We start from the raw sequence: 22,795 nt of genomic DNA on the forward strand, positions 1-22,795 counted from the left end.
TCCTGGTCTGAAGCCGTGGATGAGAGAGGTCGATCTCTTGTAATGGACGACACCGTTGGGGTATCAGCTCTGGCATGGTGGAATAGGATGGCGGTGGATGGGATGGTGGACGGAGGAGGTTGGGGTGGAGATGTTGTTTTGGCGCCCACGGAGTACGATTGGGGAAACGGAGTAAGAGAGGATGGGGGAACCATGCTTTCAGGGCATGCTTGTCTCAAATGCAAGGAAATTTACAAACTTAGCCCCCGTTCAAAATTTCCTACATCACAAAAATAGTAGTCATTTGGTGATAGGGCGGTAATCTCGCATACACCAAATATTTTCCTACGGAGATTTCGGCCAACGAGAGTTTGTTTTGGCTCCCACTGTTTATGAATCAGGGAGGGAGGTCATAGGCGATTTTGGCCGAGGAGAAACTATGTTTTGGCACCCACCGTGTATGAATCTGGGGACGTGAGAGGAAGAGGCGGTTATGTCACGTTTGGGTGAAATTACAAGACTACCCCTATCGAAACCTATAGAAATCGAGCCGATAGGCTTTGCGTGTCAAGGATAGGCAGTAATTTCCATCTCGTAGATTTTGGTTTCGGGCGGTTACTGCGACTTTCCCCGCTTCTTTCAATTTTTTGCAGAGAAAGAGTGCACGTTTACCGTGCAAACTCAATTCGAATCCAGGTTGTATTTTTATTCTGGCAGGACCCATTTTGTATTCGAATACAAATCTATATACATCATTTTATGTATATATACTTTCAAAAGCACAACACCCTTTATACATAAATATGGTTTACAAATGGCATGATCTTGGATTCATAAGGCTGGATCCATCTTAATTTGGATTTTCAAATATTTGAAACCACTTTATGTTGAAATCCAAAGTATACATTCCTCGCTAACTGTCTCCAGTTAATCTGTGTTTCATGTGGTTCTATTTTTTTACTTCTCAAACATGTATAATGTGTTCCACACACGTAACATTTAGACATTAATTGCATATAAACAATGCATTGTCTCTAATTAAAGAATCTATGGATCACTAATATTGATAAACTGTATAACATTACACGTGTCCCCAAATTCAAATGAATATGCATGTTTGATAAACCAATTTTCGTTATGATATTATCATTGTCGTGGTCTCTAGTTCAAATATTTGAATCCCCTTTAATCCAGACATTTGTCTCACATAGCTATCACTCATGCTTATATATCTCTCTAGACCTATAAGCCTTCATGATCTCTCGGGTCTCTCTCGTGCTACTTGTATGTCGACAATGATCTTTTATCTTCATAACACACTGATGGTACTCTCTCCCTCGACCTTCACTCTATCTCTCTCTAACTATACCTCGCTCCCTGATATGTGTCTCTAACTATGATTCTCCTTGTGAAATCTCTTTCTCTCACACAAACAAAAACTTCGTCTCCCGGGGTCTCATTTCTCTCTACTATTCCCCTATGTGCCACTCGCACACCCCCTCTCACACAGAGATGTCTTGCGTTGCTTAGGTATGAGAAGGTACGACTCTGCTTCCTCTTAATTATCACTTTCTTACATACAAATACAAACTTTGTCTCCCAGGGTCTCATATCTCTCCACATTCTCTTGTATGTCGCTCACACACACTCTCTCTCCCTAGAGATATCTCGCCTCTCCTGATATGTCTCTCTAGCTATCACTCTAGTTGTGAAATATCTTTCTCTCTCGCAAACACAAAATTCCGTCTGATGGGATCTCATTTCTCTCTCACATTTGTTTGTATGTGACTCACATGCACCCTATCTCTATCTCTCTCACAACCACACACATAACTCGGCCTTCTGATCCAATCGACTCTTGTCTCTAACACACACTAGCTAGCATATTTATCTTTCTATTTATCTGTTCCATCAACCTTCTTTTCTTTGCCTCACTCTTGCTTCCTATCATGCACACTATATATGTTTATCTCTACATATAGTCATGCACCCTCTTTTTATCTTTCTCTCACACACACATAACTTCACCCTCTGAACCACTCGACGGTCATCTCTAACACACAAACTAGCTGATGTCCCTCTAGCTAGGATCTCTACTCTCTATCTATATGTAGTTTCTCCGTTAACATTTCTTTGTCGCACACACTCTTGCTTCCTATCACGAACGCTATATATGTCTCTCCATACATGCATCTATGGTTGATCTCTTTTGCACAATCGTTTTGTCTCACTCCCTCTGCTTGCCATAGATGCATGCTCCAGCCCACGCCACTATCTCTTAAAGACAAAAACACATGCTCAATTATCGGGCCTTCTTCCCTCCACTCTCACATGCATGCATATTGTCATACCGATCCGTCTCTCCCATGTCTTTGATCTTATGACTTATGTCTTCTTTCTTTTATCTCGATCATGCACGCGCGCACACACACATCCCATGTATATATGTATACCTCTCGCACATGCATGTTTAAGGTCTTCTATGTCTCCATACATAGTTAATTACCCTCAGCTCTAACCCCACGTCGAATCGTTCTCTTTTTGTGTGTAGATACCTTCCGCCTGGATGGGTAAAGCACACACTCACACTTAACAATCTCATTCTAGGTACCCCCCCTCTCTAACTCTTCCCCTATATCCCCGAAACCAATAAGACCATCACTTCGTTTAATTCCCGCCTACATGCACCATCGATATATATTAGTCTTCCTTGGTGTCTCTCGAACAAACACGTTCTCTTGATGTCAACTCCTCGCACGCGCACACGCCTTCTCTTCCCTCTCTACGGGCATCTTCTCTCTCGCACCCCCTTGTTGGTGGCCTCTGCCATACACATAACCTCTCTATGATGAAGCCACACACACTTAAATTCCTTTCACCACCAAAGACTCCGGTTCACACACACACGCACGCATGCACCCCCCCTACACACACACAATAACTCCATCACACACACACAAACACACACACACACACATGCTCTAGGAGGAGCATTTGTTCCTACCACCCTTCCTCCAATCTTACCCGTATGATAAACAAACACCTTAATTTACTTGTATAACATGGAAAATACTTTAGTAGTTAGCAAACTTCTCATAATTATATAATGCAAATCACCAGCAGGAAGTGACATTTTTTACACAACCACGTTAACATGGCCACGTAAATCACTAGCTAAAGTGTAATACCAGCAGACTTATATATCTATGCAACTATATGTACGAAGAGTAGAGTCGCACACACGCACTCTGTCTCTCAGAATCTCACACACATACGAGTTACGTGACACCCCCTAAGTAGAATCATTTGTTACAATTCGTGCACCCGCGGGTACACGTGATGGTGCGCATTTATTTAAGCCGGACCGTGAACCCAAACAGTAGCTGCATTCATTCCCCTCCTGCCGCTTCTTCTCTGGTCGCCGTTGCCCAATAGCCATGGCTCGGCCGAAGGTAACGACATATGCCATACTCCCGCTGGAGCGGCACGAATCCCGGATCGCAGCCGGCCTACCTTCGGAGTCCGGACTAGACGGAGTCGGACAAGGAGGCGTAGGAGGCGGAGTAGCACGCGGATCCGGAGGAGCAGAATGACGAAGCGGAGCTAGAATAGGAGGACGACAACGCGGGTGAAGCGGAGCTGGAGGAGGAAGATGATTTCCATTATACTCAGACTAAAATGCTTTGAGTTTCACGCCTCATTTATTTCATAGAGACAAGAGAAAGGAAATTTTAGTGGTCATGCATGCATCTTTTTGTGCTAGCACTCCTATATAAGGGTTGACCGGTCGCTTCCCGCTAACGTGCATGGGCGGTGGAAGAGGAAGTTGATGGGAAGCGGGCTGTGGAGTACGCCAGTTGTAGCACGAGCTACAAGGAACATTCGTGCCAAACGATGCATAGTTGTACAGTATAGTCCAGCCGAGTATGAATGAATTGGCCTTTAGGTTGTGTGTGGATGGCATGGCTACAACATGTAGGCTGCAGTTCGACAGCCTACCCCTATGCTTCGCACGGTTTGGTCACGCAAGATTTTCATGCACGCATGTCACGCACGTACTTGTCAAAGGCGTGCTCGAAAAAGGCCGACCAGGTCCGCTAGTCCTCGTTGGTACATGCGCCCGGAAAACAACTAATCCCAGTCGCTATAAATGTCGTGCGTGCTTTAATTCTGGGCTAGTGGATGGACGCGAACATGCCGGACAGTAAACCACCCGCCATCTCCCTAATCTCTATCTCTACTCTTCTTCTACTACTTCTACTACTCTTCTTTTTTTATCTCTACTCTTATAAAAAACAGAGTTGGTGATGATGGTGTGCTTGCAATCCTACAATATAAGCCGTCCTATTTATATCTGACGCATAGGAAGAAACAATGGAAATTTTGCAAAAAGATACCCACGCCCACTCAACATTTGCAAATAAGGCCTTCTCTCGTTCAGTCTTTTCTCCCATAAGATAAACTACTCATATAAATGCATCTTGATGTTCCGTGAAACGCATGCGCATCTTACTTGTATTTATCTTATAAAAAACAGAGTTGGTGATGATGGTGTGCCTGCTACCTTGCAATATAGGCCGTCTGATTTATATTTGACGGATAGGAAGGAAACTACGGAAATTTTGCAAAAAGATACCCACACCCTCTCCACATTTGCAAATAAGGCCTTCCCTCGTTCATCCTTTTCTCTCACGAGATAAACTACTCATACAAATGCATCTTGATGTTACGTGCAATGCATGAGGATGTTTCCTTGGGGGTCTCTCCGGCGCGGCATGGTCGTAGGTGCAACTTGACACCCCTTGAGATGCTGACGTTGAGGGGCACTCGGATTTTGTCCGATGAGCAGGTAAGTGATGAGTTTGATCACGTAGTAAATGCATTCTAAGGACTACTTCCGTGTCCATTTCCTAATTCCCCCACTGCCCACTGTTTCACAGGTTAGGCTTGGTGCCAATGGAGATTGTCTTGCATATGTACGGGAGGGTACCAACATCAATTTCCACAACATTTACAACGGTGACACCATTCTCGTAGAACCTTTGTCCAAGATCGGGATCAGCCATGCAACGTGCCATCGCCTGAATTGGTACGATGGAACCAAGATGAGATTAAAGCAAATAGCAATCTCGGAATCCCCGATAAGGTTGTCTACCAACCAAAATTACACTCTCATCGTGGTGTTCGACATGATGATTCCTTTCGCGAACCTTGCACATGGCGGTCAAAGGTGGACCATGCTGTCTACGGACGATTTGTTGTCGTACGAGGATGAATACCCTGTGCTCCTTTCTAACCACATCTTCGCGGTGACAAACTAGTGGACTTGTTTCGTATGGGATGTCCTACGGTATACTCCCTCTCTTCCTGTTCATTTGTTTTGAAATTATTCATTTTATAAGTTTCAAATTCAAATTTAGAGTTTCCCACCCCATGTTGAGATTACAATGTCCATTATATCATTGTGTGCATGTACTAGTTTTTTATTGGTCACGCATGCATGCATTGCAAGTAGTTTTGCCCGAGACCTTCGAACTAGACGTGTTTTTCTCTCCGGGTCACACTTTGTATCGTTCATACCACTAGTACTACGTGTGGTCTCCGACCTAGAAGTGGAAGAAGTGGAGACACACTACCACGTTGTTCATGTCCCACTCCTTTCGCTGACGTGTAGGACATCTAGCACGTGCCGTGTTTGGCACTCCTTCGTCGTAAGAGTTGAAACGCTAGCTTTCATGAAAAATAAAAAATAAATATAAATCAGCAATGATACTATACCACGCGGTTTCGTTGCTCCTTGGTATCGGAAAGAATACTTCCATTCACCGACATGTGGGATGTCGACCATCCTAGTCCACTTGCCATGCATGCAGAACTCCAAGGGAGAGTCACCCCGGTTGTCGCGCTGCGGTAATAGTGACTAATGAGCCGTCAAATCACTGGCCCAACCTTCCACACTATGAAGTTGCTCAGACTTTATTGAATTCCACTTCTTGAAGAAAACTACTGTATTATTAGTCCTGCTAGCTACAGTAGTATTGTACTCCAGCAGAGGCCTCCTTTGGTTCATCCGATAGGAATTTTATAGGAATATAAAAATCATATGAAGTGAGATGACATGCATGTCAATTCCTATAGAGAAAGATATGGCATTTGATGCAGAGGATAGGAATTTTTCCGTTGAGTCTAGGCTAATGTACTGGTAATTTGCTCTGAAAACTACAGTAGTAAGTAGTACTGGTACATGCTCGTAATTAATTGAAAAAACATAGGGGCGACATAGACACAGACACACTACTACTACTACTACTACTACTACTACTACTACTACTACTACTACTACAACAACTACTACTACTACTACTACTACTACTACTACTACTACTACTACTACTACTACTACTACAACTACTACTACTACTACTACTACTACTACTACTACTACTTGTCACATGCTGGCTAGATGCTGTTGTTGGGGATATAACTATTAGGTATGGCCCGCCCAGTAGGGGCCGGGTTATACCTATGAGTACTCTTGAAGCCCAAGACCAAGGTTGAAGATGGCGGTTTAGTTAAGGGCCCAACGCCCAGAGGCGACTTAAGGCCTGTAGAGTTAAACCGCATATGTACATGACTTGTATTGTAAGGCAAGAATAGTTAAGAGACCGAGCCAGACATTGTTTATGAGCCGGTCGGGACTCTATGAGCCATTGGGCATCGACCTCTGTATATAAGGGACGACCCGGCGGCGGTTCAGGTGTCACATCCCTGGTCCTGTTATGCATTAGGCTAGACCTCATGTGAGCTTCATGTTTCAATTCAAATGAAATTTGAATTGAGGAATTTTCAAAGCCTCAGAATCCTTTAAAAAAATGATCAAGATAAAAATTGCTTCAAATAAGTCCAAGAAAATGTTCTTGTTATCCTCTGGAAATATTGGCAAGAGGTAAAATCCAAACCAATATTTTCGGTATCTCAAAAACATTTATTTTGGGTATTTGAATTAAATCAATAGCTATTTGAATTGGACTTATATCTACTGTTAAATAAATATAGGTCCAATAATTCTGAAATATTTTTGTGGAGCATTGTTTTAATTCTTTTAGCTCCAAAAATATTGTCAGAAGCAAAATAAATTGAATTGGTTTCAAAACCAAATTCAAAACAAACCTGCAAAATAGAAAACAGAATTAAAACAAAATAGAGAAAAAAAATAATAAAAAGAACAGAAGCCTACCTGGGCCACTTACCTGTAGCCGGCCCAGCTGGCCAGCTCCTCCCGCTGGCCCATCCCACCGCCGCCTCCCTCCCCTGTCGCCTTCCTCCTCTGCCAGGAGGACGGGCACGCGCCCGGCGCGCGCAGCCACGCGCCCCGGCCACCTCCTCCCTGCCTGGCTGCCTCCTCCTCCCCTGGTTCCTCCCGCGACGCCACGCAGCCCCCGACCCCCTCTCACTTCTCCCTCGCTCTCTGGACCCCCTCCTCCTCCTCTGCTCTCCTTCCCTCTCGTCACCGAACGCACCTGAGAGCGCCGCTCGCCGTAGCTATGACCACCGACCACCTCTCGTCCCGTGACCGTGCCCAGCAGCTCCGCAATCGAGCACCACATCCCCAAGCCGAAGGAAACGAGCCGGAGGGCTTTGCTTCGTCGCCAACGTCGTCGTCTTCATCTCCGGTGCCCGGAGATCGCCGCCGTAAATTCGCGTCGTCCAGAGCTTCCCCGACCTCGTCGTCGACTCTGCTAGTCCCTACGTGAGCTCCTCTCCATTTCCCCCCTGTTCCCTTCCTCTAGCGCGTCCTCTAGCACCGATTCCGCCATGGCCGAAGCTCACCTCCGCCGAGCTCGCCGCCGGCGTAGCTCTGGTGACCATTTGGTCACCCCGGCGAGCCCTGCGCGTTCGTAGTTTTCCATAGAGCATGCCTAGCGCAAAAACTAGCCCGCTTGCTCTCTGCAGCATCAAACCCGTGGTCGCCCGAACTCCGGCCGCCGCCGTCGTCGTAGTTGCCATCGCTTCAGGCCACCCCAGCTCCATTCGCCGCCACCGCTAGATGCGCACGAGTCCCAGCTCGCCGTAGGACCCATCCGCGCCCTAAACCGTGCCCTGTGGGCGATTCCCGAGCCTCCGCCGCGTCTGGTCGTTGCCGGCGGCTAGACGCCGGTGGGTTAGGCCCTGCTGACCAGGGGTTTGACCCCCCCTGGGTCGATGACAGGTGGGGCCAGCCCCCCCTGTTAATTAGTTTAGTTTATTTTAATTTAATTACCCCCTGCTGACACTGACATGTGGGCCCTAGTGCCCTAATCTTTAATTAAGCTAAACTAAACCCCCCTGTTTAACCCGTGTCACTGACGTGTGGACCCCACACGTCAGGTTTGACCTGGACCGCCCTGTTGACCTGATGACGTCAGGGTGAGGTCATGCTGATGCAATATTCATTTTCTGGAATTTAGTTTATTTTATAAATAATCAGAAAATTCCAGAAAATAGCTAAAACTTCAATAAATCATAGGAAATTAACCGTAACTCCAAATGAAATAATTTATATATGAAAAATTATCAGAAAAATTCAAGGAATCCATCTGTACCATTTTCATGCATGTTAGAACAACTTATAGATGCTGTTTAGCACAAATCATACTAATGGCATTTAAATAATCACATATGGAGTTTGAATTTGAGTCTTGTATTCAAACCAACTTCATTTAATCTGTTGCTAGTTGCATTAGCCCAAAACACATTCATTTTGCCATGTCATGATCATGCATCATATTGTGCATTGCATTGATTGTGTTCCCTTCTGTGTTGCCGGTATTTGTCCCCTCTCGATAGACGTGATACCGATGATGTGATCGTTGACACTGATGAAGACTCAATGTTATCTTCAGAAGTGCCAGGCAAGCAAAACCCCCCTTGTTCATTTCGATACAATCCTACTCTCTCGCTCCTGCTCTCTTTTACTGCATTAGGACAACATCGATTCATCTGTTACTTGCTGCGGTAGCTGAACCCCTTTATCCTCTGCATGACCTGTCATTCCACAGTAATTAGATGAAACCCACTAGCATGAGTAGGAGTTGTTTGAGCCCTATTGTGCCTACTCATTCATGTTTGTTTGTCATGCCTGCTACTGCTTAGAGTTGAGTCAGGTCTGATTCATCGGGGATGAATCAGAGGTGTGTGAACATGTCCTACGGTGTGTGAGCTAAGCGTGTGAACACGATTTGGTAAAGGTAGCGGTGAGAGGCCATGTAGGAGTACATGGTGGGTTGTCTCATTGCAGCCGTCCTCAGGAACTGAGTTCTGTGTTTGTGATCCATGATTCAGCTACTACCACGCATTGGGCCCGAAACCAATGGACCCTCTCGGCTTCTTAATCACCCTTGTCCTCTGTCCAGGAGTTGCAAGTAGTTTCTGGTGTTTGTAGTATGCTGGAGGCCGTGCGCAGCGCTGACCGTAGGGGTGGGCTGTGATGCGGTAGGCACGTGGCACGGTGTACCGGGCGCCCGTTTGGTGTCTCGGGAACCCTGTTCACATCGTTTGGGGCTGTGAGTGAAACTCCGGCCGGATCTCCTCATGGATGGAACCCGAATAGGCGATAAACCTGGACTAGAGACTCGAGTGTTTAGGTAGGCCGTGGCCGACACCCACGTTGGGCTTCCACTTGAAGGTTGCCGAGTACATGTCGTGTAAACGGCGGTAAGTGGTGAGAGCGTGTGTGAAGAAGTACACCCCTGCAGGGTTAACATCATCTATTCGAATAGCCGTGTCCGCGGAAAAGGACTTCTGGGTTGCTTATATCAGTTCATAGACAAGTGAAAGTGGATACTCTAAAATACGCAAGATAAGCGTGAGTGCTATGGATGGCGTTCTCGTAGGGAGACGGGAGCGGATCCATAGTGGTGTATTGATATGGTGAATATGTGGACTCGTGTGCGCCACCTCAAAGGAGTTACTCGCAGTCGTAGTTCAGGATAGCCACCGAGTCCAAGCTGGCTTGCTGCAGTTAAACCCCACCATCCCCTTGCTGAAAATGATGCATATGTAGTTAGTTCTGATGTAAGTCTTGCTGGGTACATTTGTACTCATGTTTGCCTATTTTATGTTTTTGCAGAGAGACTTCAGTCTCACTAGTAGTTCCACGTGGACTTCGACGTTTAGTTTGTTACCTCAGCTACGATCTTGTGCCCTCGGCAGGATCTGGTAGACAGTCAGGCTTTCAAGCCTTTTTCATTTATAAATGTCTGTACTCAGACATGATAGCTTCCGCTTGTGCTTTGACTTGTATGCTCTGAGTGTTGGGTCATGAGACCCATGTTTGTAATATCTCGCTCCTCGGAGCCTAATGAATAAAATACTTGAGTCGTAGAGTCATGTTGTGATGCCATGTTGTATTTGCACATATCGAGCATATTGTGTGTATGCTATTGAAATGCTTGGTATGTGTGGGATCTGACCATCTAGTTGTTTATCTTTAGTAGCCTCTCTTACCGGGAAATGTCTCCTAGTGTTTCCACCGAGCCATGGTAGCTTGCTACTGCTCCGGAACACTTAGGCTGGCCGGCATGTGTCCTCCTTCGTTCATGTGTCTGTCCCTTCGGGGAAATGTCACGCGATGAATATCGGAGTCCTGTTAGCCCGCTACAGCCCGGTTCACCGGAGTCCTGCTAGCCCAGTGCTACAGCCTGGATTCACTCGCTGATGACCGACACGTTCGATGCTGGGTCATGAATGCCTGTCCCTGTAAGTCTGTGCCACTTTGGGTTTACGACTAGCCATGTCAGCCCGGACTCCTTATCATATGGATGCTAGCGACACTATCATATACGTGTGCCAAAAGACGCAAACGGTCCCGGGCAAAGGTAAGGCGACACCCGTGGGAATACCGTGCGTGAGGCCGCAAAGTGATATGAGGTGTTACATGCTAGATCGATGTGACATTGAGTCGGGGTCCTGACAGCGTTGGTATCAGAGCTTGACTGCCTGTAGGATTACCAAGCCAAACTGGTCGAAGTTGAGTCTAGAAATTCTTTAGTTATATAAGGGAATTGATTGTGGGATGGAACGTAAGGCTCTTTTTACTCCTTACACCTTATGCCTTCTGATCTAAGTCATCATCATCTCTTCTACGGGGATTAAGAACTAGGCTATCTCTTCTTTCTATCAGGATCACGTGTTACTAATCCGTAGACTTATAAGATTTTTGGACTTAAGCCTCAGTTCAGTTTCTACCTCTGTATGTTAATTGTTGATCTCGAAACCTTGATATTGTGCTTCTGAGTGGTTATGCCACCATTTTTGTGAATGTCTCAAATCTTTTCTGAGCATTTACAGCCGTTATGCTGTCCGAGTCATCCCAGGTTTCTAGGTAGTCTGATGCATTTGCAAATCCTTTCTTCCCGTTTCAATGTTCCCATGGGCCAGATTAACCACACTAATCGGTGTGTCGAGGTAATTATTACCTCGACATATATGTTGGAATTATTATTATGACCCTAGGTGTCTCAGGGGATCATCTAGTGGTCTAGCCATGTTTTGTGTCCTAGTGTGATGATTCTGGCCATCATTCTCGAAAGCATCCCGTGATGCTACTTAGTAGTAGGTATTCTACTCCTTGGGTTCTTGAACCCGAGATTCACTCTACCTACTTCATGTTGATAGTAATTGCTAGTGCCTTTAGGATATTAGTAACCTTTGCGATAGTCCTTGAAGTCCGTGGTATCTTCTTCTTCCAAATACCATGAACTACTTATGGCAGAAGTTCCTCGTTGAACTGAAATATCACAACAGGATTATTCTTGATGAGTTCTCCATTATATATTGTGGCTCTGCCAGTTCTACCTTTCTGCATGGGTTATCCGGAGGAATTATGTTGAACTTGGTTCGACATACTAATCTATGCATCCACAACTCAGAAAGTTATATGTTCCTTTGAGTTGTCCCTCTTTAGTTGTCTACTGACCTTCGTCTATCAATTGATAGTCAAGAGTATGCGTGCGTTCGTTTGTCGATGCCTATTACTCTTGTGGTCCGTCAAGCCATTCTGTCCTGAATGACTTGGAGAAACAAACTCCAGTACCTCATCCATATCTAGGATTGGGTCAAAGTAGTTGTATTCCGCAGATCAGATGCCAATCCAGCTTTTGGTTCTGTTCTACCTTGGAGTATTACCCCCTTTATGTCAGAATTGTCATGAGAACTGCACCAACTCTCATGAATTTTGACGTAGTGATACTTCTCACCATCATTAGTCATTCCTCGGCCCTCGTGTTGATGCAACCGGAATACCGACAAATGAATTGTGATGTGTGAAATCAATACCCCCAGCAACCTCGTTGCTTGGTAGTTAAAGGGTAATAATTTCATTCTTAGCGTGTTGGTTTTGAATCATCCTTCTAAGATTGATCGTGCTACCTAGTCCTTATTTTGGTGCACCCTTCGATTGATGAGTTAGGATCTTGTCAAGTCCTCACTCATTTGATCATATCATCTTGCCCTGAAAAGCAAGATTGTTCTCGAGCTTAGTAACATATCGGTGGTTCGTGATTTTCTGCAGATCTTCTCGAAAGTACTACCAGGTTGTCACCTGACCGCTATGTTGAGCTCGTGATCAAGTTGGTTTATTGTAAACCACCCTTTCTCCAAGAATCCGTGTTGGATACCCCTGAGCTAGTTGGTTAAGCTAAACGACAACTTGGAGAGTTAGAAGATAAAAGCTTGCCTGACTTAGTTCGTTCCAAAGGGATATTCTTGTGTAGTGTGTGTTGAAAGAAGATGATATCTTCATCGATTGGTCCCTATGATCAGTTGCTGGACCTATTGTCTTATCAATCCCTTGATTTGAGTGTGGGCTATCGTCAAATCAAATCAGTACCAATGATGCTCGTAATGTTATCCTACTCGTGGTTGATCCCTCGAGCATACACCATTACATCTTTGGTCTGACCAATGCTATCACCGTGTTCACATGATGGTGGAAGTCCAGTGATATGGAAATTCCGATGAGTTGCTGTTGAGCCCATCAGTAGCATTTTGTCTCCCCCCATGAATCATGTTGAACATCAACCTAGTGTTGGAAACTTGTGTAAGCATTTCTTCGTGTTTCGTTCATGAAGCATATGTTTGAATGAAAGTAGTGACTTTCCCTAATTCATGTGCATATGATGCAAGTTGCCGCCATGAATTTGAGGAAGATTGTTTTGTTTCCTTGGAATCATCCCAAATCAGTCATGCACACGTGCGAAGTATTCTGTGGTCTGGAGACTTGCAACCTTCATTCCATATGTGTCCCGAGCACACCAAGCCACTGATTGATTTGTTCAAGGAGAAGAAGTTCCTTCATAAGAGCTAATCATATGACTTATGCAAGGACTTCGTTATCCACGGTGATGGTTCCCAACCAGAACTCGGTAGTGTTTTATTGTAAGACTACCACGTGGTCATGCTTGTCTGGGACAACGTGTTCACATGTTTGTAGCAGAACCAGCTCATGTTTTGGAGCTTGCTATCGTAGTTCATTTCCTGAGAATCTCGCAACGTCATCTCGTCGATTTGTGTTGCAAACTTTTGTTTTTCTTCCTAGACTCGATGAGTCTGGAATATCCTGACACCAACCAGATCTGAATCTCAGGCAGATATGATGGTTTGGAACATTTCCCAAAAACTATAATATCGGTCCCTCGGAAACCGGTAAAGTGGATGTCATGGCCAACACACCCAACCAGAAGACCTGTTATTATAATATCTTGATTGAGGAAGTTGGCCACCTCCCCATAAGGATTTCGTAGGATTTACTCCCTAGTTGCCCCTATGGATTTTTGTGTTCCCGAAGTCCGACCTTTACTTGATGTTCTAGATACCAAACCATTTCAATGAATGGGATACGCTAGCACATCAAGGAGAACATTAGAAGCGGAGTGCTAAATGTCTCTCGGTCGATCATCCAGATTTTATTTCCTTGGCCCCGTCAAGGGTGAAATCTGAGAAGGTGTTATCTTCCTTTGCATCTGCATCCTCCATCACCATTCATCATGGTAGCAAGTTGTGTTGCCAGAATCCTTGACACGGATATTGGTGGAATCTTGATGATTGTGGAAATGCTCAAGTTCTTGAGAGCACGCACAAGCGCTACGTGTTATCATCGGCACTAGCTGGGTCTGCTCTCAGTTTCCTCGGCAATGCTATGATCTTTTCAAACAGTGAATTCGCTCTCTGTTGTTGGGTTTTTCCCCAGTTACCAGAATCATTCCCAGCATTTGCATTTTGTTCCTAGCTTGCACCGTCAATGTGCCATTCTACCATGGGTCTCTTCCATTTCCGGTGGTAAGCAAGTTCATCCATTACGTTGTCTTCAACAAGGTAATCCACATCATCCAAGTCCAAGTATGCCATTCTACCGACCCCGCCAATCGATTGCTGTGATTTGCCTTAGGCTGATATAGAGAGTCTCAATGATCTCTATATCAAAGGTAATTTTTTTTTGCCACTTAAGATAATAATCTACGAATCACCCTTCTCCAGGATGTTTCGTCGTGGTATCATGGCAATTCAACTCCTCGCTACGTTGACAACCGATCGCCACATTCTTAAGTCTGGAATTGTTGTCTACCTAGTGAACCTCGTCACCTGCTCCACTCCATCCCTATAGAGGTATGCTTCGTCTCTCAGCTCGAGAGATGTTGCTATGTCACATTCCGGGAGTTAATCCTGAGTTGTTCGACCTTCGAGAAGACCGATCCTTCCAGAGTTTTCCTTTCCTCTTCCTGTCATGATTAGCTGGAGTTCTCAGAGCAAGACGACAAGACAAAGATGGTGTTCAAATCTACGTTCATTTGAAGTGCAACCTGGATCGTGAAGATTATACTAGTTGCGTTTCCCCTTCACCTTACCCTACGCTTGAATCTCGAGACGAGATTCTTGTTTAGTGGGGGTGAGTTGTCACATCCCTGGTCCTCTTATGCATTAGGCTAGACCTCATGTGAGCTTCATGTTTTAATTCAAATGAAATTTGAATTGAGGAATTTTCAAAGCCTCAGAATCCTTTAAAAAAATGATCAAGATAAAAATTGCTTCAAATAAGTCCAAGAAAATGTTCTTGTTATCCTCTGGAAATATTGGCAAGAGGTAAAATCCAAACCAATATTTTCGGTATCTCAGAAACATTTATTTTGGGTATTTGAATTAAATCAATAGCTATTTGAATTGGACTTATATCTACTGTTAAATAAATATAGGTCCAATAATTCTGAAATATTTTTGTGGAGCATTGTTTTAATTCTTTTAGCTCATAAAAATATTGTCAGAAGCAAAATAAATTGAATTGGTTTCAAAACCAAATTCAAAACAGACCTGCAAAATAGAAAACAGAATTAAAACAAAACAGAGAAAAAAAAATAATAAAAAGAACAGAAGCCTACCTGGGCCACTTACCTGTAGCCGGCCCAGCTGGCCAGCTCCTCCCGCTGGCCCAGCCCACCGCCGCCTCCCTCCCCTGTCGCCTTCCTCCTCTGCCAGGAGGACGGGCACGCGCCCGGCGTGCGCGGCCACGCGCCCCAGCCACCTCCTCCCTGCCTGGCTGCCTCCTCCTCCCCTGGTTCCTCCCGCGACGCCACGCAGCCCCCGACCCCCTCTCACTTCTCCCTCGCTCTCTGGACCCCCTCCTCCTCCTCTGCTCTCCCTCCCTCTCGTCACCGAACGCACCTGAGAGCGCCGCTCGCCGTAGCTATGACCACCGACCACCTCTCGTCCCGTGACCGTGCCCAGCAGCTCCGCAATCGAGCACCACATCCCCAAGCCGAAGGAAACGAGCCGGAGGGCTTTGCTTCGTCGCCAACGTCGTCGTCTTCATCTCCGGTGCCCGGAGATCGCTGCCGTAAATTCGCGTCGTCCAGAGCTTCCCCGACCTCGTCGTCGACTCTGCTAGTCCCTACGTGAGCTCCTCTCCATTTCCCCCCTGTTCCCTTCCTCTAACGCGTCCTCTAGCACCGATTCCGCCATGGCCGAAGCTCACCTCCGCCGAGCTCGCCGCCGGCGTAGCTGCGGTGACCATTTGGTCACCCCGGCGAGCCCTGCGCGTTCGTAGTTTTCCATAGAGCATGCCTAGCGCAAAAACTAGCCCGCTTGCTCTCTGCAGCATCAAACCCGTGGTCGCCCGAACTCCGGCCGCCGCCGTCGTCGTAGTTGCCGTCGCTTCAGGCCACCCCAGCTCCATTCGCCGCCACCGCTGGATGCGCACGAGTCCCAGCTCGCCGTAGGACCCATCCGCGCCCTAAACCGTGCCCTGTGGGCGATTCCCGAGCCTCCGCCGCGTCTGGTCGTTGCCGGCGGCTAGACGCCGGTGGGTTAGGCCCTGCTGACCAGGGATTTGACCCCCCCTGGGTCGATGACAGGTGGGGCCAGCCCCCCCTGTTAATTAGTTTAGTTTATTTTAATTTAATTACCCCCTGCTGACACTGACATGTGGGCCCTAGTGCCCTAATCTTTAATTAAGCTAAACTAAACCCCCCTGTTTAACCCGTGTCACTGACGTGTGGACCCCACACGTCAGGTTTGACCTGGACCGCCCTGTTGACCTGATGACGTCAGGGTGAGGTCATGCTGACGCAATATTCATTTTCTGGAATTTAGTTTATTTTATAAATAATCAGAAAATTCCAGAAAATAGCTAAAACTTCAATAAATCATAGGAAATTAACCGTAACTCCAAATGAAATAATTTATATATGAAAAATTATCAGAAAAATTCAAGGAATCCATCTGTACCATTTTCATGCATGTTAGAACAACTTATAGATGCTGTTTAGCACAAATCATACTAATGGCATTTAAATAATCACATATGGAGTTTGAATTTGAGTCTTGTATTCAAACCAACTTCATTTAATCTGTTGCTAGTTGCATTAGCCCAAAACACATTCATTTTGCCATGTCATGATCATGCATCATATTGTGCATTGCATTGATTGTGTTCCCTTCTGTGTTGCCGGTATTTGTCCCCTCTCGATAGACGTGATACCGATGATGTGATCGTTGACACTGATGAAGACTCAATGTTATCTTCAGAAGTGCCAGGCAAGCAAAACCCCCCTTGTTCATTTCGATACAATCCTACTCTCTCGCTCCTGCTCTCTTTTACTGCATTAGGACAACATCGATTCATCTGTTACTTGCTGCGGTAGCTGAACCCCTTTATCCTCTGCATGACCTGTCATTCCACAGTAATTAGATGAAACCCACTAGCATGAGTAGGAGTTGTTTGAGCCCTGTTGTGCCTACTCATTCATGTTTGTTTGTCATGCCTGCTACTGCTTAGAGTTGAGTCAGGTCTGATTCATCGGGGATGAATCAGAGGTGTGTGAACATGTCCTACGGTGTGTGAGCTAAGCGTGTGAACACGATTTGGTAAAGGTAGCGGTGAGAGGCCATGTAGGAGTACATGGTGGGTTGTCTCATTGCAGCCGTCCTCAGGAACTGAGTTTTGTGTTTGTGATCCATGATTCAGCTACTACCACGCATTGGGCCTGAAACCAATGGACCCTCTCGGCTTCTTAATCACCCTTGTCCTCTGTCCAGGAGTTGCAAGTAGTTTCTGGTGTTTGTAGTATGCTGGAGGCCGTGCGCAGCGCTGACCGTAGGGGTGGGCTGTGATGCGGTAGGCACGTGGCACGGTGTACCGGGCGCCCGTTTGGTATCTCGGGAACCCTGTTCGCATCGTTTGGGGCTGTGAGCGAAACTCCGTCCGGATCTCCTCATGGATGGAACCCGAATAGGCGATAAACCTGGACTAGAGACTCGAGTGTTTAGGTAGGCCGTGGCCGACACCCACGTTGGGCTTCCGCTTGAAGGTTGCCGAGTACATGTCGTGTAAACGGCGGTAAGTGGTGAGAGCGTGTGTGAAGAAGTACACCCCTGCACGGTTAACATCATCTATTCGAATAGCCGTGTCCGCGGAAAAGGACTTCTGGGTTGCTTATATCAGTTCATAGACAAGTGAAAGTGGATACTCTAAAATACGCAAGATAAGCGTGAGTGCTATGGATGGCGTTCTCGTAGGGAGACGGGAGCGGATCCATAGTGGTGTATTGATATGGTGAATATGTGGACTCGTGTGCGCCACCTCAAAGGAGTTACTCGCAGTCGTAGTTCAGGATAGCCACCGAGTCCAAGCTGGCTTGCTGCAGTTAAACCCCACCATCCCCTTGTTGAAAATGATGCATATGTAGTTAGTTCTGATGTAAGTCTTGCTAGGTACATTTGTACTCACGTTTGCCTATTTTATGTTTTTGCAGAGAGACTTCAGTCTCACTAGTAGTTCCACGTGGACTTCGACGTTTAGTTTGTTACCTCAGCTACGATCTTGTGCCCTCGGCAGGATCTGGTAGACAGTCAGGCTTTCAAGCCTTTTTCATTTATAAATGTCTGTACTCAGACATGATAGCTTCCGCTTGTGCTTTGACTTGTATGCTCTGAGTGTTGGGTCATGAGACCCATGTTTGTAATATCTCGCTCCTCGGAGCCTAATGAATAAAATACTTGAGTCGTAGAGTCATGTTGTGATGCCATGTTGTATTTGCACATATCGAGCATATTGTGTGTATGCTATTGAAATGCTTGGTATGTGTGGGATCTGACCATCTAGTTGTTTATCTTTAGTAGCCTCTCTTACCGGGAAATGTCTCCTAGTGTTTCCACCGAGCCATGGTAGCTTGCTACTGCTCCGGAACACTTAGGCTGGCCGGCATGTGTCCTCCTTCGTTCCTGTGTCTGTCCCTTCGGGGAAATGTCACGCGATGAATATCGGAGTCCTGTTAGCCCGCTATAGCCCGGTTCACCGGAGTCTTGCTAGCCCAGTGCTACAGCCTGGATTCACTCGCTGATGACCGACACGTTCGATGCTGGGTCATGAATGCCTGTCCCTGTAAGTCTGTGCCACTTTGGGTTTACGACTAGCCATGTCAGCCCGGGCTCCTTATCATATGGATGCTAGCGACACTATCATATACGTGTGCCAAAATACGCAAACGGTCCCGGGCAAAGGTAAGGCGACACCCGTGGGAATACCGTGCGTGAGGCCGCAAAGTGATATGAGGTGTTACATGCTAGATCGATGTGACATTGAGTCGGGGTCCTGACATCAGGGCAAGTAACATCAGATCGAGAGCTAGGTCAAGCGATTCCGCTCCCTAGTAATTGAGTCATAAGCAATGCCACACAAAACTAGATCGTAGTCTTTTACCTTCACCGTAAGGGGCCGAACCAGTATAAACCCTGTGTCCTTTGTCCCGATTAACCCCTTTAAGCTTGCTAGTTGCGATGGCTCCACGACTAAGTCCTTTCACTAGGACATCTGACATGACAATCCACGACAGTTGGCGCCCACCGTGGGGCCAGCGCATGATGGATTTGAGTTCGTGAAGGGCAGCTTCAAAGGGCTCAAGGGATACGCTGTGGGCTGGATGAGCAAGAGTCGTCGCGGCAAGCTCTGTGTCGACGATGTAGGCTGGCACCTCAACGCCGGCTCAATTGAGTACGGGTACCGGGTGCCCTTCATTGGAATTCACGTCTTCATCGGCAAGATCAGCGAGCGGGGCCCTGAGTCGGACATCTGCAGCGACCTTGTCGAGACGGATCAGCGTGCGAGACCCGCCCAGGCTCTGCCAGCCGTGAAGCATGCCTTCGTGGGATGCATCCACGGAGGACTCTTTGAAGGATCTGCATCTGGCGGTCAAATGGTCATCTATTCTGATGGTGAGTCGTCCACGGGCGAGACGGATTCGTTGTATCAACTGCAAGACGGCAGGCTTGGGGGCTGTTCTGATGGCAGTAGTATTCCGGATCTCCTTGAGCCGCCGAGCAGCATTGGGATCTTCATGGCTGGCACACAACCTATTCAAAACTCTACAACTGCGGCAGCAATAACCTCCGGGTCAACGGCGGCCGGGGCAGGAGGCCCTGTGCGCCCGCCGGCTCAGGTGCTGATGGATCTCATGGATAAGATGACTGCTTTGTTAGCTGCCGCGGTCAACCCGGTGGATCAAACTCAACATGATGCGGAAGTGGCGCAGTTAAAACAAGATATAGTGCCGGCTAAGGAAGACCTGGCAGTGGAAGATGTCAGGATGACCGCAGAGCGGGCGCCTCTGGACGCTCAGGCTTAGCGGATTAAGGCGCAGACTTTCTGGCTCACGATGGATCAAAATGCATCCAATGAGGTCATGAGGAGACAATACCAGAAGACTCAGTCTCGGCTCCCTCCAGTTTACGATCCTCGAAACCTCTTCCATGCACCCGGTGCAGGGCCCAATAACCCGCCTGAGATAGACCGGGTTGCAGTACCCGGGGTTGAAACGTCGGTTCAGCCATGTATGATGGAACCTTTCCGGATGAATACCGCTCCGCCTCAGTATATACCAACACCATCGGGTCATTACTCTAACCCGTTGGAGAACATGATCGTTGTGGCGGCATGATTGGCGACTCTCCCGGTGGAGGGCGACTCTCCGGCGGTGGTTGAAACTCGAAGGATCAGAGAGTTTCTTTAGAAGGCTTTGGCACAGCAGGAGGCATACTCGTATAGCCGAGACATGATTCATTCGACCCCTCGTCCAAGCCGAAGCCCGAGTTATAGCAGTCACATGGACTCAGCGGTCTATTCAAGCAACGCCCGGCGCCATAACCCGCCAGGTGGGCATGACCCGGCGTGTGATGGTGCCCTTAACTTGGTTGATCAGGACAGAATACGTCAAGAGGCTGAGCGGCCAGCTCAGCGGGCGGCTGAGAAGGCGACTCAGCTGGCGGCTTACCAGCCTTTTCCGGTTTATCCGACGACTTCTATTGAGGCAGGCGCGACAACCAGGACCGCAGGTGTCCCCTGTCTGGTGTCGGTTCTGCGTAACGAGAGTTTGCCCAAGGATTTCAAAGGGCCCAAAAAGGTGCCTAATTATTCGGCTGACTTACAGTTTGGGGCATGGATTGAAAGCTATGAGATGGCTATGGAGTTACTGGAGGTCAGTGACGCTGCGATGGCCAACTACTTCACCATGATGTTGGACGGGACTGCCCGCACTTGGTTGAAGGGGCTACCGCCTAATTCCATCGGTTTATGGGCAGAGTTAAAAGCAGCCCATGTCAATTGTGGATTTGACTAATTGCAAGTAGGAGGAGGGTGAGTCCACGACCCATTGGGTGCACTGGGTCAAGGCCATAATACATTCGTCTGATAAGATGGATGCCGGCTCTGCAGTCTTAGTGTTGGAGAAAAATTGTCGTTTTTTGCCTCTGAAGATGAAGCTAGGGCGACTCAAGCGTGATTGTAATGACATGGGTCAGCTGATGGCGGCTCTGGTCAAGTACGCCGACTCTGATAGTACCAAGGATCCCGAGTCTGATGATGAAAAGACAGGGAAGGGAAAAAAGAATGGCGACGGCAAGGGCCCTCATCATAACCCGGCAAATCAAGGAGGTAATAATAAACGTAAGGCTAATGGTAGCTTGGAGTTTGTGGCTAACACCAATGCGCAGGGCAACAATCAATGACGTAAGGGGAGGCCACCCCCTCGGTCCGGCGGGTCAAGCCCCACGCCTGAACAGTTGCTGAATGAGCCCCCTCCGAGACACGGCACCCTATAGAAGCCAGCCACTCACTTATGGAAGGACTGTACTATCATGAAGGCTTTCAAGAATTCCAACATGTTCGACGGTAATCATGGGCCTGGCGGCGGTTTTCATGGCCCGGGCGGCGGTTCAAATTCCAATTTTCTAAACTCACAGGGTAATCAAGGTGGTTATAATCAGCAATCTGGCCAGGGAGGTCAGCAGCAGCAGTAGGGTGGATACCAGAGCCATCCAAAGCAGCTGAATAGTGGACAATATCATGTGTTTACCACCATTTTGTGCAAGCGGGACCAGAAACTTTCATAAGAGGGTTGTGAACGCTGTTGAGCCGGCAGTTCCTCATTATTTAAGATGGTCTGAGCAACCTATTCTATGGAGTAGGGAAGATCACCCTCCCCGGGTTGACAATCGGGTCACTTGGCCTTGGTGGTGGCCCGTCAGGTTGGTGGATGTAAGTTCAGTAAGGTACTCATGGATGGAGGCAGTAGCATCAACATCCTCTACTATGAGACTTTTCGTCGCATGGGTTTGACTGACAAAAATCTCAAGACTTCCAACACCGTTTTTCACAGAGTGGTCCCTGGTAATTCGGCATACCCAGTGGGTAAGATCAAGCTGGAAGTGGCTTTTGGAGATGAGCATGATTCTAGAGCTGAGAAGCTAACTTTTGAAGTGGTCAAAATCAAGAGTCCGAATCACGCCTTGTTTGGACGGCCGGCTTATGCCAAGTTCATGGCACGGCCGTTTTATGTTTATTTGCATCTCAAGATGCCGGGTCATAAGGGTACCATCACAGTACATGGGAGCCAGAAGATAGCCTTGGAATGTGAGGAAGGCGATGCTGCTTACGTGGAATCTATTTGTGCTACAGAGGAGTTAAAGTTCTACAAGGACAATGTTGACCCGGCGGACATGATGTCTTTGAAAAAACCAACCACAGAGCACGAGCCGGTAATGAAGTTTAAGTCGGCCGATGACACTAAGCTTGTTTATTTTGTTCCAGGCAACTCATCTAAGCAGTTCAGTATCAGTGCCAATCTGGATCCCAAATAGGAAAGTGCGCTCATTGAGTTCATCCGTGAGAACCGGGACATCTTTGCATGGAAGCCTTCCGACATGCCGGGTGTACTGAGGGAACTCGCTGAGCACACTTTAAATATTGATCCAAAGTTTAAGTCGTTGAAGCAGTTTCTTCGGTGATTAAATGAAG

This window comes from Triticum dicoccoides, chromosome 2B (genome assembly GCF_002162155.2).
Source record: "Triticum dicoccoides isolate Atlit2015 ecotype Zavitan chromosome 2B, WEW_v2.0, whole genome shotgun sequence".
NCBI classification, from domain to species: Eukaryota; Viridiplantae; Streptophyta; class Magnoliopsida; order Poales; family Poaceae; genus Triticum; species Triticum dicoccoides.